The sequence below is a fragment of the Papaver somniferum genome, chromosome 5, assembly GCF_003573695.1.
Source record: "Papaver somniferum cultivar HN1 chromosome 5, ASM357369v1, whole genome shotgun sequence".
Classification (NCBI taxonomy): domain Eukaryota; kingdom Viridiplantae; phylum Streptophyta; class Magnoliopsida; order Ranunculales; family Papaveraceae; genus Papaver; species Papaver somniferum.
Genome location: NC_039362.1, coordinates 18,995,963 through 19,014,811, shown reverse-complemented (window position 1 = coordinate 19,014,811; position 18,849 = coordinate 18,995,963). Strand labels below are relative to the sequence as shown.

General features: G+C 35.0%; 1 pseudogene; it reads left to right on the top strand.

Annotated features, from left to right (window-relative positions):
• The first annotated feature begins 790 nt into the window (after positions 1 to 790).
• On the top strand, positions 791 to 9,002 carry LOC113278819 (annotated as a pseudogene).
• The last annotated feature ends 9,847 nt before the right edge of the window (positions 9,003 to 18,849 follow it).

Here is an 18,849-nt window from a genome sequence, read left to right as displayed (position 1 = left end):
CATTCATATCATCTGTTCCATCAAATTAAGTAATCCAAACTAATTAATCATTACAACAACCTTATATTGAAAGTGAGATAGACTGACCTACCATTCAGCAGTTAGAACCTCCCGTTGTAGTTAATCATAATCTTCTGTAAGCCTAACCAAAAGATATCAAAACAAAATTTTCAATCAAACACTAAACCTTACAAAAGTGACAACAATCAATATCAAATTCTGCAGAATCGAAACTGAAAAAAAGCGGGAAAAAAAAACCGTTCGTAAAAAACTTTTTATATGTCAACCATTAGGTAATTGATCACCCAGCCATTAGGTAATTGATCACCCAAACAGTAAGAGTAAAATAAGATCATAATTGACTGAGCAAAAAAAAAGAAAAGATCATAATTCATGAATTAAGATGAATTATACTGTACTTTAAATTACCCCTAGCACATAAGATCGCAATATAGAAGAACACAACGGAAAGCGCGCCTTGTTAAGGGGTTTCTATTAGAGTATGAATGAAAAAGATATGTAGAAAGGCGAGAAAGAAAAAAAAGAATCAAAATAAGGAGAAAAGAGATGACGCCAAAGAAACAAAAAAGGGTTTGAAAAGAAATATGGGGATGCTACCGGACGAAGTATTGGTGGTGTGAAACAACAGGATGATCCTATTGGCTGAAAAATATCACGATCGGACCAGAAACTCTCAGAAAAGAGCTTTATTCAGCTTTTAACCACAACAGATGAAAATCACTTGAGATCATATTATTAATAATTAATATACACAGATGAAGAAATTCGATGTGTTTTGTATTCGAAAGCTTGGGGTTTTGCTTCTCTACTCGGTGGAAGTCATAACAATACAGCAATTTGAGGTCTTTGAACCTGAAATTCTGTTAACTTTTTGTATATTAGTTTTCTCTTCGATCCCTGTTTATTTATGGGTTGTATGTACAATAATATCATCATTCCTTCATAAAGTTTCTTACTTGTACATAAAAAGAGAAGAAGAAATCTGTATCAGTAGCTATGGTTCCCGGAAAACGTCGGAGATTCATCTGTGATGAAGAAGATAACATAATTAGGAAAATCTTTAAAGTAACCCTAGAAAAGGATTCAACTTTGGGGGAGAAGTCTGATGGAAATTTAGATAAATTTAAGTTATGTCGATTTAATGGTGGAGGTTCTCAAAGATCGTTTATCAGATGGTAATTCTGAAGCTGAACAACCTTTACCTTATTTAATTGGATGTTATCTTCGTGCTAACGAAGAAGAAGAGGAAAATCAAATTAAATTGGCCATGGTGGACATCAATTATACTCAGTGTTGTGCCATGAACAGTATTTCTAGACAAGCAAAGGAACTAGTTGTATCTCATTGCCTGATGCATCTGGTATATTCAGTTCGGATTACAAACAGAGATAAGGATTATGATTTAACTGGGTTAGTGAGAAAACATAGTGAAACTAATTTTAGCGAGTCATATCTACTGCCACTACTTTACTCAAAAGTCTCACGCAAACCTTGTGGTGCATTAGATTGTCCACACGGGTTTCTGGAGCAATTTATCGAGGATTCCAATTTTGATAGTCTGAATTTTGTTTTGATACCGTTGTATGAGGATTTGAGAACCAAGGTAATGGAAGAGGATTTGTTGGGTGACTTTGAGGAGCCATTGAAGGGATTAACTTATTTAGTTAAAAATCCAATCTGTGCTAAAGTTCTAGTGAATCATCCAAGGTGGATACCCAAGGTTGATATGATGAATGGGATTACAGTAGAGAGTTTAAGCATACTAGGTGGTTTCTTCAATATCAGTCTTATTCCAGACGATAGGTTCCCCATGAAGAAAAAGTGGTGTCCACGGTGAGCTCAATTAACCTTTTGCTCCCCTCTCATGTTAATCAAAAATTCTCTTTTATCTTTTATTTTGTTAGTATTTTTTTTTTATTTTGAAATCAATTGTGATTATTTTGAAATGCTCACTAATCCTATAGATGTTTATACAAATTTATAGCCTAAATAAAATGCCATAGTGACCTCTTCTTAGGACTTGCTGCCACCTTCCTTAGTATTAGAGTCTTGAGAACTTTAGTCACTCAGCGCATTATGTATCAGTACAACTTCAAAAATCAGCCCTTGTTTACAAGGATCTGTGTGCTTTTAAGGATGTAAAGGCCGATAGCACCACTAGAAAGCAATCTTTCATATCGAATAATTGTAGTTATGAATTTGCAGGGATATGTCATTTGAGGATTATTTGTTGCACATAATTGAGACAAGTTCTCTGATTGATCAGAAAAACCTTGCATGGTTATCTCTTCATTTTATATTGCCTTTTGAAATGTTCCTCTTTTCAGCAAATTAATTTGAATAAGGCTTGTTAACACACTGTTGTATATGTCGGTGTATATCATATGTTGTAATGGCAACTAACTTGCTTGTTTGCCATTCTTCTAGTCAATAGTCATCCATGCCTCTCTGATGCCTTCGCTGTAGATTTTCAAACTTGCTTATAGTTCTCAGCTGTTTCATTTGCCATGTTTATGGAACCAGCCAGGTGATCCATTGTAGGTTACTGACTCGCCGAACAAATACGGAATCTTCTTTTGCCAAAGAGGTTAGAACTCTCACGAAAAAATTACATGACGGGCTTGAAGAAGTTCTTCTGTCTCTCCTGAGAAACTGTGAAACGCAGGAGAATGTTTTCGAGTATCTGTCGGAAATAATTAGACAAAATTCTTCAATTACTAAGATACAGGTAATTCTTTTGCTGTCTAGCATGATGTTTTTTTGTTTTTTTTTTTACTGTAAAAGTACTATATCTTATACTACTTATCTTGAACTTCCCTTTCTGTAGATTTGATTCCCTCTTTAGTAGCCAGATTTGCTTTGGTTAGTTCCTTGCTTCATACCCAGCATGTAATACAAACAACGGGAGGTATGCGATATCAGTTAACCAATGCATCTTGTTTGGTGGCAGGTGGATCAAAATTGTGGGAGTTTTTGCATGTTTGTGAATCTCAGTGCAGTCATGCTTCGACTCTGTAAGACTTTTATAGATAAAAATTTAACCAAGAGAGGTGAAATAGATGGAACATATGTATTATGCAATCCTCATTTGGACATGAGGTGGGATATGCTTACATTACGTTATATCTTTTCCTTTTGGAAATTTTGTTTTTTGACACCTTATCGATTTTGTTTTATTTCAGTGGTTTGACTACTCTCCACGCATCATCCAAAGAAGTTGCAGCATGGATTTCTAAACTTCAAAAAGGTGACGGCTTCGACTCGCAGTCCAATTCCTCGGAAGAAGCCACCAGTTCTGACAGCAATGTGGGTTTAGTTTCTGTACTCTCAATGGACATTTCAACATCTTCTTGTGGGAAACCTAGATATACATTTGGTCGTGAGTTGTTTTTTATGACGGCGAGGGTGCTCCATCTGGGTCTAATCAAATCACTTTCTGAGCTACAGCGCTTGCATCGGGTAATTGTTATTACTTCATTTTGCTTGATATTGATAGATCTTTCAACGTTTTAACTTTTCATTTGTATTCATTTTGTTATGTCAAGTCTGGTAAGCCTGTTTCATCTTTTTTTGGCAAGACATAATATGAGTTGCCTTTCGTTATATTAATTCTGCAGAAACTGGTATTAAATACAAATATTCTGCCCACAATGAAGGCGTTGCTAGGACTAGCTTCCTTCCCACAGCCAGAGCAGGATATGGAGCATCTTCATAGTAATGTCAAATCGGATTGGAAGAATTTTTGTTGTTATTTATCTCAGATACTGCAGGTATGCTCACTTTGAATTTTTACATGGCATCGTAAGATTGTATGTAATATATAAGTTTTGAAGTCCTTGAGAATTTTCGCGTGATTACAGTATCTCTCTCTGCCGATGGAGTGTTATATCTGGTCTTTAGAAACCTCTAATTAAATCAGTGACAATGTGTTAACTAATTTGTAATTTTGGTCAATTGGGAAAGTTGGTCATCCAAAAAAGTAATAACTATGGTTATCTGTTTAGAAGTATAGATCTATAGATAACTGATTTTATAGAATTTCTAACAGTGTTAGGCATCCACCTTTTATGATCATTAATGTTTCATGTTGTAATTCTTTATTTCTATTGGAAGGATAAAGCACTGCTTAAAGACGCACTCTCCTTCTACCGCTTGATGGTTGTTTGGTTGGTAGGCCTTGTTGGGGGGGTTTAAAATGCCGTTGCCATCCAGTTGCCCAATTGAATTTGCTTGTGTGCCTGAACACTTGGTCGCAGATGCAATCGAACTGCTTATTGCTGTCTTTACGTACGCCGAGTCATTGGCTGATGTCATTCCTGAAATGGTACACTCGCCTATTACACTTGGGGGGCATATTTACCATTTCAACATAAATCCGTTTTTCAATATCTTCAATGCCTTCATCTGAACTACTTCATGTATATCTAATTCCTAATTTCTCTTTGTGTTTCTCATCAGGATGAATATATAAAATTTGTTATAATGTTCATGGCAAGTCCAAATTATATTCGAAACTCTTATATAAGACAAAGGATGGTGGAATCTTGGGTCTGTGTATCCGCAACCGAAGGTATTTGGATATTGTTTTGAAGCTAGAATTTAGTCAATCTTCCATCTTTATTATTTGTGCTAATTATACTGAAGTTTTCAATTTGCAGTTCCTCAACTTCAGTGATTACCATTCTAGAAGGCAGCCAACTTTGCCTGGAGTTTCTTGTTCGTAATCTTCTAGAACTTTATGCTGGGAAGGAGGTCATAGGTTCTCCAAACAAGGTAATTTGTGTTTTATTACATGGTTCTGATAGTTTGAAGATAACCTCTTGAGAATAATGCCACATGAAAAAGGAAAGTAATTCGTATGCATTTTATATTTTAGACTATTTCCAACCGTTTAACAGAGTACACCAAGGTCCACATAGACCTTGTGGATAATGCTACATGAAGAAGGAACTTAATTCACAGACGTTACATATTTTACACTATTTTAAACCGTTTGGCTGACATACACCAAGGTCCAGACAGGCCTTGGGAATTGCTACATCAAAGAGGAAATAATTCGCAAACATTTTATATTTTACTCTGTTTCAATCCGTTTGACTGCATACACCAAGGTCCAGATAGACCGTAAAGGCCAAAGACAGAGTCTGATCATCTTTAAGTACAACCACCCCAAAAAAACTATGTAGCAATGATACAGGTACGAGTATTGGTGCTGGTTCTTCGACACGTCCAAAGGGAAAAACTAGGAAATGTGGACACGGCATCCACTATATTAATTACGCATAATCTTAACTGTACACGAGTTATTTTTTGATGAAATAACATGACACCTTCTATATCTTGTGGAAAAGAACATCCAAATGTCTTTTTCTTTTCTTTTTTCTTCTATCGTTTCATGCTTTATAAAATTAAGTTGTAAAAATGTTAAACATTAATGGGCTAGCAAAGTTGCTGCTGTGTCCACATGTGTCCAGTACGAATACCACAATCAACACAACCCAGTTTATTTTCATTTCATAATAACCTCCCTATAAATGTTTACAATTTTCTTAAACTAATTAACCACTGGGTTCAACTCTTTTCAATGTGAACCCATTCATCAGTGATGAATCATCATCACTAAGCTAAACCACCATCTCTAGTTAAATACAGGCATACAGTCAACTTATAATCAGTATAAAAATATAATGGACCCATCGTTTTACTATCTATCTATTTACACTTTTAGTTACTGACAGGTTCTTTTTCATCTTTTGCATAACAAAGCTTCAATTTCGCAAAAGTATTTTGGAAATTCTTGGTTGCTTGTGGGAGATTCCTTCCCACCGCGATGCGTGGAGACAGGTATTTGCTACTACTTCTAATATTGCTACCAACAGTTGCTTCTTTTTCCTATTCTGCAGTTCGGAGCAAATCGAGCGAAGTAACTTTCTGATATTTTATGTTTTGTTTTGGACTTTATTGTTTTCCAGATTGCTGAAGAAGATACCGCATTTTACGTGGTATTTTTGAATGCAGTGATCAACGAGAATATCAAACTTCTTGACAATGATTTTCATAGAATATTAGAAGAGACCGAGGACGAGATGTCAAGCACCGAGGATATGGAACATGTACCATCTCTGTGGATGCAGGAGAGCGCCCTTGATTTTCAATTCGACAAGGATGTAAGTATAAGCTGTTTTCAGTGGAAAATTTTGAATTACTTGGTTCAATTTGAATGCAGTATCTAGTACTCCTGGTTTAATGATATATTGGGTTCTTGTAGATGATTGGAGGTTGTATGTCGTATATAACTGCAAGTGTGGGAATGCTAGCATTTACTTCAGAGCAGATTATTGTTCCTTTCCTCCTTCCACATATGGTAGCCTTTATCTACTTGAGTGCTTTTATGTTAACGGAACATGTGTTATGAATTGTCTATCTCTTCTTCCTAATAATCTCTCTGACAACAGTAATTCTTTCTTGTGATTCCAGGTAGATACTGTGGTTACAATGCTCAATTGCTACTTGTCACATTTTCGGAGCTTTCACATAAAGACTTCTGTTTCGAGGCGCTCTATGGAGTGTGGTTACTGTCTGGAGATATTGCTTAAGCAGGTCAGTATGAAATCCGTGTCATTACCGTGTTAAGTTTATATACCTGGCACACAGCCTTCTGACATCTGTACACTTCGTCAAATTTCATATATCATCGCGAGCTTTATATACCCTGCAAATGCCTCTTCATTCCAGTATCGTAGTTTAACTTGAAAATTGTACGTGTGAGCTGAACATCGGAATACTAGTGGATCATGCCAGATAACTACTGACCAATATTCACTCTGTCCCCTTATTACTGCAAGTTAGTTATTCCTTTTGTGAATGTCTGGAGTGTTTGTGTTAGTTCACAAAGTTACCCTTTTATTGAATACTTTAAAATGGGGACTCCTGTTTGGAGCACAGAGAAGTATTAGGGTATTCCAGAGAAAACACTGTTTGTGCATTGGTTGTCAATAGTAATGCAGTCTCCGTAAAAAGTTTGACTTACTAATAGTTATAGATAGAAATACTAATAGTTATAGATAGAAATAAAGGTAGAAAGGAGTATTATTTATGGGTCTCAAATAATTAGGTTCTAACTTCTGACCTATCTTACCTTCCAAGTGGGAGGTTGCTTGTGGTTGATAAACCCCCTCCATAAGGATGGGGCCCAGAGGGCATATTCTGTAACTATTGGGGATTGGATAATCACTATTACTCCCTCTTTTTCTGAAAGACCGTCCTCTATTCCTTTTTCGTCAGTTTCAAAATTGTGTTCAGCTTCTGTTTATAGTCATACTTTTTCAATGAACTCTCTAATATACCCTTGAATTGTTTATATTTATAAATCCATTTTTAACATGACCCAATCTAAAATATTAAAGAAATTAGTATAATTGAGGAAACAAATATATCTTTCATTCCTTTTAAGGAAATATACATTTAACTCTAAAACTTAGATTCCTTATAAAGTTTATACTTCTTAAATTCAATATCTTTTAAATTTCCCTTTTATATTTCGTATTTATAATTCTCACACCAATTTTGGATAGTCTTTATTGCTAGCATTTTTATTAAAATAAAATAGGTAAGTAACTAAGGGTAGTCAAGTAAAATAGTATGGTCTCCTTAATATTTTGAGAAAGTCAAAGCAGACTGTTTTTATGAAACGGAGGGAGTACATATTAAGTTTCCATCACAATCAATTCAGAATTATAATGTTAGTTCATTTATCAGCTCTCTCTCTACAAGGCTACTTAGCTGATTTATTTATCTTGATTGGAAGATTGTCAGCATTTACGTACATCTTGCAAGGGGTGACAGTGAAAATATTTTAGCAGCTGCTATATCAAAGGATGGTAAATCATGCATCAAGCAGGTAATTAATTTTATTTTGGCAATCCAAGGTCTCATGTGGATACAGGTCGCTGTGAACCCTGTTTCTTGCTAGTTATGCAGCAGTTGTTTTCTTGGGTTCCTCTCATGTTTTATACTAAATTGCAGTAACTATTTTTTCTGGCAGACTGACATTTTTTGTTGTCCTCCAGTTGTTCATAGATGTTGGAAGAGTTTTGCAAGAAGATAGCTTGGTACCAGAGTTTATAGCGCTTGGCACCAGAGTTAATGATGCAGCTCTGAGGGCAGTTCAGACTGAGGTTTCCCTTGGGGACATACCAAATGATTTCCTTGACCCAATTGAAGTGAGTTTTTTGTGTCGCACTGCTCAATAATTTTTACTGCTGCTAGTACATGGAGGAACTAGTGGATGAGCTTTTGGGGCTGAAGCCATTGTCTTTTGTTTATTTTTCGCATATGGTATCTCTGATAACAGAGGATATGTTTATTGTGCAGTTCAATTTGATGGAGGATCCTGTAATTCTTCCTTCTATGAAGTCAGTAGACCGAGCTGTCATTCAAAGGCACCTTCTGAATTATAGTGTATGTCTTTATGAATGTTCATTTATTTTCCCCTTGAAGTTTATTTGCCTGAACATTGACGATTTTTTTTCATGTGTTACAGACTGATCCTTTCAATGGTCTTCCTCTTGCCCAAGAAATGCTCATCCCAAATGTTGAGCTGAAAGTGAAAATCAAGAAGTTCATTATTTCAAAGCAGTGCCAAGAATAATTTCAAGTTCCAAGATGGTATCAGATTGATGTTCATATAAAAGTTGGGGATTGAACAAATGACTTCTGCGATCAGCTTAGAGCTTCTCCAATGGAATGTGTGGGGAAAAATTCTTCATCCACGTAGGTTACACATCCACATCTCCTTAAATCTTTCTCCAACCCTAACCTCTTCAACAAACATGAAGATGACATGGCATGTTTTTTTATTGACATCCTCTAATTCAACCTCTTGTTTCAAAGGTTCACCAAGAGGATTTGTATCAATCCTAATCAGCAATTTTAATATTAAAAATAATTATTAATCAAAAAATAGATTGACGATTTTTTTCTTCTTTGTTCATCCAAAACCATCAGAGTATTTCCTACTGTGAATCAATCGGGTAATACATTTCTTGAAAGCCAAACGACCCTTCAACTAGCATACTTTGTAAAATTATATTGATCGAAAAATCAAATCTTCTAGAATGTGAAATTATGCTATACTGCCATGTATAGTTTAACAAAAGGAAGTAACACAGTATATTTTTGAGATCGGCAAACATACAATCACTGAAGTCAGTGTTTGGTATTTATATATATTGATGATAGCAAAACAAAAAATTATTGTTGATTAAAATTCCGATTTTTTCCTAATTGATCTTAATAATTTTTGTAATTTGTTTGTTTGTGAATTGCCAGTTTAGTTAAGATTGATTTTATGATTAATCACGATCATCACGAAATTGCAAATACTATATACACAATAATTATAATTAAGAAAATAAGTTGTATAGCCAATGGAAGTCGTACAAGTGGACATTTGATTTAACCTAAACGTATACGGTTGGAGATGGATTTTATATTCCTCTTGACTTTAAGGATTTTTAGTGTTATTTCTCTTCGAGGATGTCTTTAGAAGTCTTCCACGTAGGAAGCTGAGGACATTCCCATTAAGCCGAAGACATTCCCATTGAAGATGCTCTTAAAGAAAGGGTCTTGTGTTTCTGAGTTGTTCCCAAAAATCCGGCTATTTGCCAGTGGCCAATTTTTGGTAGATCAAATTAAAAGTTAGAGCCTGTGTGTATATCTTTGCTTGTTAGAGTAGGCCAAGTAGTATTTATCTCTGAGCATACAGCACGGGTGTTTCTGGCCCATTCGTACTGATAATAATAATGAAAGTGTATACTTATTCACCTCTGGGGCCGCTTGAGTTGTTGATGATTTAGGTGAAAATGGGTGTCTTGGTGGATGGGAACTGCTGAAGTTATCATTTTAAAAAAAATATATTTTATTATCGTCGTCCAACACAACCTAACAAGGGTGTATTGGATTAGGATTTACAAGGATATGTAACGATCCTAAAAACGCCTACGTATCCAATTAGGATATGCAAGGAATCATTAAATATTCATGGGTATTCAATTAGGATTGTTTTAGATTTCATAAATATCCTAGGTATTCAATTTATTTAAGATTTCTTAGGATAGTTAAGGGACATGATATATATGGATTCTTGTGGATATTTGTAGGCAAAATATGTCTGTTATTATCTCATATTTTTCTTAACCCAAACCACAAGAATTTCATGGATTCTTATGGACAATTATTTTTTTTATCACAAAATGCTATGTTTTTCCACCATCACCACTACAAACCACCACCACACACACCAACTAACACCAGCACAACCACCACCATCGACTGCCCCCGCCGCCACCACCAACCATCACTGTCACCGTCACCACCATCACTGCTACACACCAACCACCACCGCACACGCCCACCACCGCCCTCCGCCGCTACCACCAATCATCACCGGCACCACCACACCACACATACCAACCACCACCGCCCACCACCACCTCAAACAATTTTTTCTTTTCTTTTTAAGGGAATCATGGTGACCTTGATTTTTTCAAATATATTACTAATTTGTAATAAAGTTCAAATTTTAAAAATCTAACTACTCCTAAGACAATCCATTATAATCCAAAATCATATATCTATAAGAATCTTAAAGATTCATTAAAAAACGTTATAAATCCACTTGATTCGGGTAAAACTAATATCTAATTTTATCTAGATCAATCCTGATCCAATACACCCCTGTAATTTTAGTACAAGACCGGATTCTCGCCCACTGTTCTGGCTAATTATCTAAACCCATATTTTTCCTGGCCAAATTGGGGTATACCCAGATTAATTGGGGTATATTCCCAAATTTAAGTGGACTCTCTTTAAGGACCAGGAGGGTGTCCTAATGGGTGGAGTTACAAAACTATCATTTTCCATTATTATTCTTATTACCCTCATTTCATCTTCTTCTCTACCATACCGGTTTCTCCATCCCCACCATCGAAAACTCGTCAATTAATTCGTCGAATCGAAAATTCGATTAATCTTAAAACATGTAGCGGCGGAAGGCTACTCGTTTGAAACAAACACATAGAAAACCTAATCGAGATAACCCTGGAGTTGCAAACTTACTTCAATACAAACAGAGGCTATCGTTTGAAACAAACACATAGAAAACCTAATCGAGATAACCCTGGAGTTGCAAACTTACTTCAATACAAACAGAGTAAAAAACCTTTGAAGAAGAAGAAATCAACGCCGTTGAAACCGAAGAAATGGCACGTTGAAGAAAATATATACCAGTTTGCATACCCGTTTGCATACTTGCTTATCTTTGGTATTGGATAAAAAGCTTGTTTTTCCCACAACTTCTTCGTCCGAAATCGGAATGACCTCATTCGTTTTGCATTCTTTTCCTCTTTCAATTTTATTCAAGATGATGACGAGAAATTCTGAATTTGAATGAGTAAATTTCGGTCTTTGGCCCGTCTCTTGATTTTGAGCGTTCTGTTCCTTTTCCTCGCACTTCTTCCACTTTTCTTGGACTTGGGCACTTGGATACTTGGAATACTTCTCTTCCTAGCTCATTTTATCACTTTGTAGCTCCTTTTTGGATGATTCACCTAATAGAGGCAAATAAAAGAAAACAAGAGTAATAATACGAAAATATGCAAGAATAATAGCTAAAACAAATATGTAATGGACACTAAAATCATACTCCCTCCGTCCTAAATTAAGAGTCCGCTCTGACTTTGTCAAGATATTAAGGAAATCCTATAAGATATCATGATTATCCCTTGACTAACCTATTTAATGTTACATTATTACCAAAACTAAATTATTAGCTTAAATTTGATAGTATTATTATTTTAGGAAATATTTTAAGAAAATAAAAGCAAATTTATATTGTTTTTATTATGGAATCCACAATTTAAGAAATATTTTTTCCTCCATTTGATTTTGGTTTCCGGCACTAAAACCTTAGAGTCTTCGGAATTTTTATTTGAGAGGGGAAAAAAATTGAAAATTGAAATTGTAGAGTATTTCCTCTTTAGATATATGCTCGACCATGGAAATTTGAAAAACTAGATAGTCTAGCTTATGTTCTTCCATGGTGTTTCAAAAAAAAAGAGATGAAAAGATTAATACAGATGAAAGGTTATGTAAGAATAAGTAGAAGTTTTATTAGGAATTTTATAACTATCAATAAATGTTTTTACTTAAAAAAGAAATGACAATTAATATAAAGATATTAAGTAAGTTTTTTCCTTATATATGGTGATATTATTTAAGATTGTATTAATTATATGTCCCTACTTTTAACACCCTACAAATATATCCTTATACAACAATAAATATGTCCCTCCTTTTTAATAACCTTATTTATTTAGAATTAGATTACCTTAATACCCTCACCCATGTAATTTTTTCTTTATTTCAAAATGGAACAAATTTCTTCCTCTCCCACTTCACCACCACCACTAGCACCACCACCACCAACATTCAACTACCATTCCACCACCATCGTTCAAAGACCACCACCTACCAACCGCCACCACCACTCCGTCACCACCACTAGTCTGCCGCTGCCACCACCACCACTAGTCCGCCGCCGTCGCCGTTACCGCCGCCGGTTTAGATATTTTTGTATCAACAAAAGTATTTGATCCAAATAAAAATAGAATCAACAGTAGAAGTTGATCCATTTAGGGGATCAACAACAGTAGTTGATCCAAAAAAAAGTAAGGATCAACAGTAGAAGTTGATCCATTTAGGGGATCAACAACAATAGTTGATCCAAAAAAAAGAATCAACAGTAGAAGTTGATCCAATTTTGGGGATCAACAGTGGTTGTTGATCCACTAAATTGGATCAACAATGAAATTTGATCCATGTAAATCGAGTGAACTTGGCGTGAGTCAAACACGCATCATCTGACATGGAGTCAGTCATGTTACCATTGCACCACAAGTTCAACATTGGAAGAAAATTACATGATTTCAACATTGGAAGAAAATATTGTTGACAATATTTAAATGGATCAACAACCGTAGTTGATCCCACAAAAAATTGGGTAAACAACAACAATTAATCCCATAAAAACATATAAACAATACCAATTGATCATCACCTGTAGCTTCATAAAACCATCAACCATGAGAGAATGCATTGGCATCTGCAGAATCAGGACAATTAGAGTCATTAAAACGTAAAATTATATGTATTGCGCTCAAACTTGAATACAAAATGCACAGTACAATCATGATTTGAGCATATCTCCTGACAAATTTGTATAAAATGGCCTAACCAACAACTTAAAAGGGCATACCTCAACACCCATAGCATTTGCAGTCGCAACGAGATATCCAAACCATTATGTTCCTCAAACAGATCCAAAAGTAAAGAGTTTTAATAATCCAAACACACTTGTTCAGTCGCAGCTAATTAGTACAGAACAAAGAAAACTTAATTTTAGCAAGACTTGGTAGCAAAAATTTTCTTAGAAAACCTGAAAAACTATAAATTATCCAGAATTATTGTCCAATTTTGGGTTATCAATGGAATAATTTACTCGGGAAAAACAACTAGTTAAATTATCTGAATTAGCATATGCAGATGTTAAAAAATCAATCACACCAAAATTTAAAACTAAAAAAGAGTCGTATCATCTAATCTAATTGCAGAGATAATTAAAAGCAAGTGAATTAATGTTCAGAGTTCACCTTCTTTACAAAATTCTTTATGGTTTGGATTACACAAACTAGACAACTCTGAAGGTCCACAACTCTTTGAAATTCAACAGGATTCAAAGCTCCATGTTCAACACCTAAACCAGAAGCACCAATTTCATCTTCCGACAAGTAGATTACAAAATAAACACCAACACCACTTTTTCTATAAACCCATTTTCGCTGCACCTTCCATCCAATTTAGAACTTGAATTTCGAAAGAACAAACCACCGCCGCAGCCGCCGCCGCCACCATCATTATCTTGAGCTTCGATCATTCGAACAAGTTCAACTTTAAAATTACTAGAAAAAAAAACCTAAACTAAGATCCCAATCTCGTTGAATATGATTTTAAAAATTAATCTTTCGAAAATGAAAAAGAAGGCCTTTCTGAACATGAACAAATCTATTGTTGATAATAACTTTCGATTGAATTCTGAATCTGTTAGCAGCGGCGAAGATGGTGGAAGTGGTAGTGGAAGAGGTGGATACGGTGGTGGTGATAAACGAAGAGATAAAGAAGAGATTGATCTTTTTTTTTAGATCTGAAATTGGAATGAAAGAGGAAATAAGTGATACCTCGACCGACACATGGGTATTTGTGGAATTACAGTTAAAATCATTTCCTTATAAAAAAAGTAGGGATATAATTGTTGATGGATAAGGATATTTGTGAAGCCCATGAGAAGGAGGGACATTTATTCAATTACCACTTTAAGATTTTGATATTAAAATGATTTTATGACTGTTAAAAATAAAGGGTATACTTGATAGTTTAAGGGAAAAGTATGTCTATAAACAGAGCGGGCAGATAAAAATGGACAGACCAAAATAGAAATTAGGACAAATAAAAAATGACAAAGGGAGTATGAATTATGCACTTATCATAAATCTACTAGAAGTCATATGACATAGTTTCATATAGATATAATGATGATGCATGTAAAAAAATAGAATGGTTCAGTCTTCACATACATTGTTGATAAAGTTCTCCAAATATCTTCGTCGATCTTCAGTCTTCGAGAGCGATGTTTGATACTCAACTACCAATTTTTGTACCTAGTCCTAGACTTGACTTAGTATACTAGAAATCAAGATATAGTTCTTATCAACTAACCTTGACAACAATCTTAAATAGCAAAACTTGTGGGTTCAACCGAGCAGTGCTCTAACATATCTAGATAATAATATTTGGGGGATTGTCCCACCAAACTTGCAACCTAATACTTGATCTAGCAAATTTTGCAAGTCTATTCGCAACTTGATTCGTTTCCTAAACAGAATTACACAATTATTCAACTCCTTAAAAATTGATTGACACTCTTGAACTAAACCTGCATCTTCCCACCGAGGACTGGTAATCAAACCAATACAATCTTTAACCACTGACTAATTGTCGCTCTCTATGATCACATTTTACAGTCTCATTTCTCTCATCCAGCAAAGATCCTTAAACATAAGCATCATCTCGACTTGCAGGATATCTCTAGCTAACTCTGAGTAGGACATTTCCCCCGTGAATGATCATGGTGACGAAGAATCGAAGCAAACCCAGCTTCGATAATTTTCAATAATGAAAGCATCAATATTTATCTTTACCCAACTTTCAAGGGATTTCTCCCTCCCTTGCCTTTGAGTAGTCTTATTACTATTTTCTGTGTAGTTATCATTTATGTTATAGGAAATGCATAATTTTTACAAGTATCTTGAATGGGGTTGTTGTTGAAAAAGACACTTGATTTATCTAGGTTTATCAACTGACCAGAGGATGAAGTGAAGCTTTTTATGATATTTATTAGTTTCAGAATAACGCTTGATGTGGCTTTTGAGAAAAAATGCAGTCGTCTGCAAAGAAAGATGGGTTATTTTTGGACCTTGCAAAGGTGGTTGAATTGGAAGAAAAAGATTCTTTTGAGCCGCATTAGAAAGAAGTCTGCTGAAGCCTTCCATTCCCAAAATAAATAGATATGGTGAGATTGTATCCCCTTAGCGTATACCTCTTGTAGGAGTAAAGAAAATGTAGAACCTCAGCATCAGAGATATTTTAGAAGTACTTATACAGTATGGAACTCAAACGAAGTGGTCACACCATTTGATAGAGAAACCCAACTTCAACATAATTTCTTTAAGGTAATTCCACTTCGCTTTATCAAACGTCTTTGCCACATTCCAGTTTGACTCCCACTACTCCAGAAAAAGTTGTACTCCCTCCGTCTTTAATTAACAGTCCTAATTGACTTTGTCAAAATATTAAAATCTTGTAAAATGTCATGACTAACCCTTGACTAGCCCTATTTAATGTTATGTTATTACGAAAACTAAAATTATGTAAGAATAAGTAGAAGTTTTATTACGAATTTTATTTTATATATATTCATAAATGTTTTTATTTAAAAAAGGAATGAAGATTAATACAAAGATATTGAATATATATATGGTGATAAAATTTAAGATTTTGAATTAAATTTGTGTTAAAAATGATTTTATGACTATAAAAAATAAATGATATTGTTAGAGCATTGCTCGGTCGAACTCGCATGCGTTGCTATCTCAAGCATGTTTATCAATGTTAGTGATCAAAACTATATGTCTTGCTTTCTAGTCTACTATATCTAAGGTCTCAGACTAGGATAGAAAGTGTAGTTGAGCTCAAGAACTCCATGGCAATCATCATACAAGACGAAGGACTACTCAAGGAACTGGTGGATCTTCATCGACTGAAAGGTATGTGGAGACTTGAACTTATCTATCACTCAAAAGTATATTTATCTCTTATCTTGAGACAAAAGTCGTTTTGCTATATAGACTTAGATTACACACATTTGGTATTTCGAGCCGAGTTTACCTCGCCTATCTATTTCTTGAAATATGAGTTGGTAAAGCTTTCGCTTTAGCCAAGTTCATATTTACCTAGTGACGAAAGTCATGTTATGTTTCAATCACTTTGAAAATTTCTCTGACGAAAAATGGTTTGTGAATAACAACTATATAACGTCCTCTGAGAATGTTTCAATGATTGAAATGAAAGTTTAGACTATATAACCATTGGAGGATATAAGCATTGTTGTGGAAAAAAATATATGTATAAGTCCTTATTGCTTGAACCAAAGTTTGCGAACTTTGTTGATCAAGTGAGACCAGAGTAATGCGTGAGCTAAGTCCGCGAACCGGCGAAGTTCTCAAACCCGAGAATTTATGCTGGAGTTGGTGAACTCCATCCGGGAACTTAAGTCCGCGAACTTGAGTAGGTTATGTCTAAAAATGATATTTGTGAACTTATCTTTATAAACTAAGGAATGCAATTGCAAACCGTGGCTATATAGTTCATGAACCGATTCAAGTGAATCAAATCGTTTTTGCTTCAATTGTGTCTTGTGTAGTACATGAGATTTCCTTGCAATTGAACAACTCTGTAACTAGTTCATTTGAGTCATTTGAACTAGTTATGGTGAAGAAGAATATGGTTGATATGAAAGTGATCATATGGCTAACCATTTGGTTAACTATTGTTGAACCAACTAATGTACAAGTTTAGGTACGATTACACAAGCCTAGAAACTTGCATTTCACTTGTGTATAACAAGCTATGTTTTCGATCTAACGGTTGATAAATATTAGCTTGAATCTAATCAGGTTTTCATCTAACGGTGAATATTGAATGGTTTGTTACCAATCTAACATTGATTGCATACCCTGATTTGAAAGACTATATAAGGGAGAACTCTAGAAACTTGGAAACCTAATCCCCACACATTATGTGTGATACTAGCTGTGCTAAGCTAGAGTCGGTTCTCCTTTAACCTTTGTTTTCTTCTTCTAAACCAGGTTAACGACTTAAAGACTTCATTGGGATTGTGAAGCCAGACCGATACTACTTTTCTTGTAGTTGTGTGATCTTATCTTGTTGTTTCTATCGTACGAGTACAATTGTAATAATTGGCTTGAGATTTCTATCTCCGATAGGCAAGATCAAAAGTAATCACAAACATCTTCGTCTCATCGTTTGTGATTCCACAATATCTTTTTCGCTGCGTCGACTAATACTATTGTGAGGTGATTGATAATACTAGGCTTTTCTTCGGGAATATAAGTCCGGTTTATCAATTGGTTCCTGTTCACCTTGATTTATCAAAAGACGGAACAAAACTCGAAGGTATATTCGTGGGAGACGGATTTATCTATTACCGTAGACTTTAAAGTGTGATACAGATTTGTTTATTAGAGTCTTCGACTTTGGGTCGTAGCAACTCTTAGTTGTGGGTGAGATCAGCTAAGGGAATCAAGTAAGGGAATCAAGTATGTAGTATCCTGCTGGGATCAGAGACGTAGGAGCATAACTGTACCTTGGATCAGTGTGAGATTGGTTTGGGTTCAACTACAGTCCAGACTGAAGTTAGTTTGGAGTAGGCTAGTGTATGTAGCGGCTTAATATAATGTGTGTTCAATCTGGACTAGGTCCCGGGGTTTTTGTGCATATGCGGTTTCCTCGTTAACAAAATTCTAGTGTTTGTGTTATTTCTTTTCTGCATTATATTTTGTTATATAATACAGGTTGCGGTTGTTCAATCAATTAGAATATGCGACATTTTGGTTGTTGATTTAAATTGATTGACACTTGGATATTGGTCTTTGGTACCATCCAAGTTATATCTCTTATACTTAATTGAGACTCGCAGTTTGCTTGAGTAAGATTTAAATTGAGAGATTGAGATATAAACTCTTTGATGTACTTTTTGTCTAGATTGAATCTGACTTTCTAGTTGATTCTCTAGAAAGTATATTGGAATTTTTCCATACAGATTGCCAGTCGAAATATTGGGTGTGGTTGTTAGACCCCCGCTTTTTCAGGTATATTTGATAGTTTAAGCGAAAAATTTGTCTATAAACAGAGCGAACAGATAAAAAAGACATACCAAAGTAGAGATTAAGACAGATAAAAAAAGACAGAGGGAGTAGTTTTCTTCATATAATCCACTATTTCATGAGCAATAATAGTATTATCATGTATATTTCTTCCTGTGACAAAAGTTGCTTGCCATGGAGATATTAACTCTGGAAGGATACTCTTTAATCTTGTAGCTAGAAGTTTTGCGATGATCTTGTAGCTTGTTGT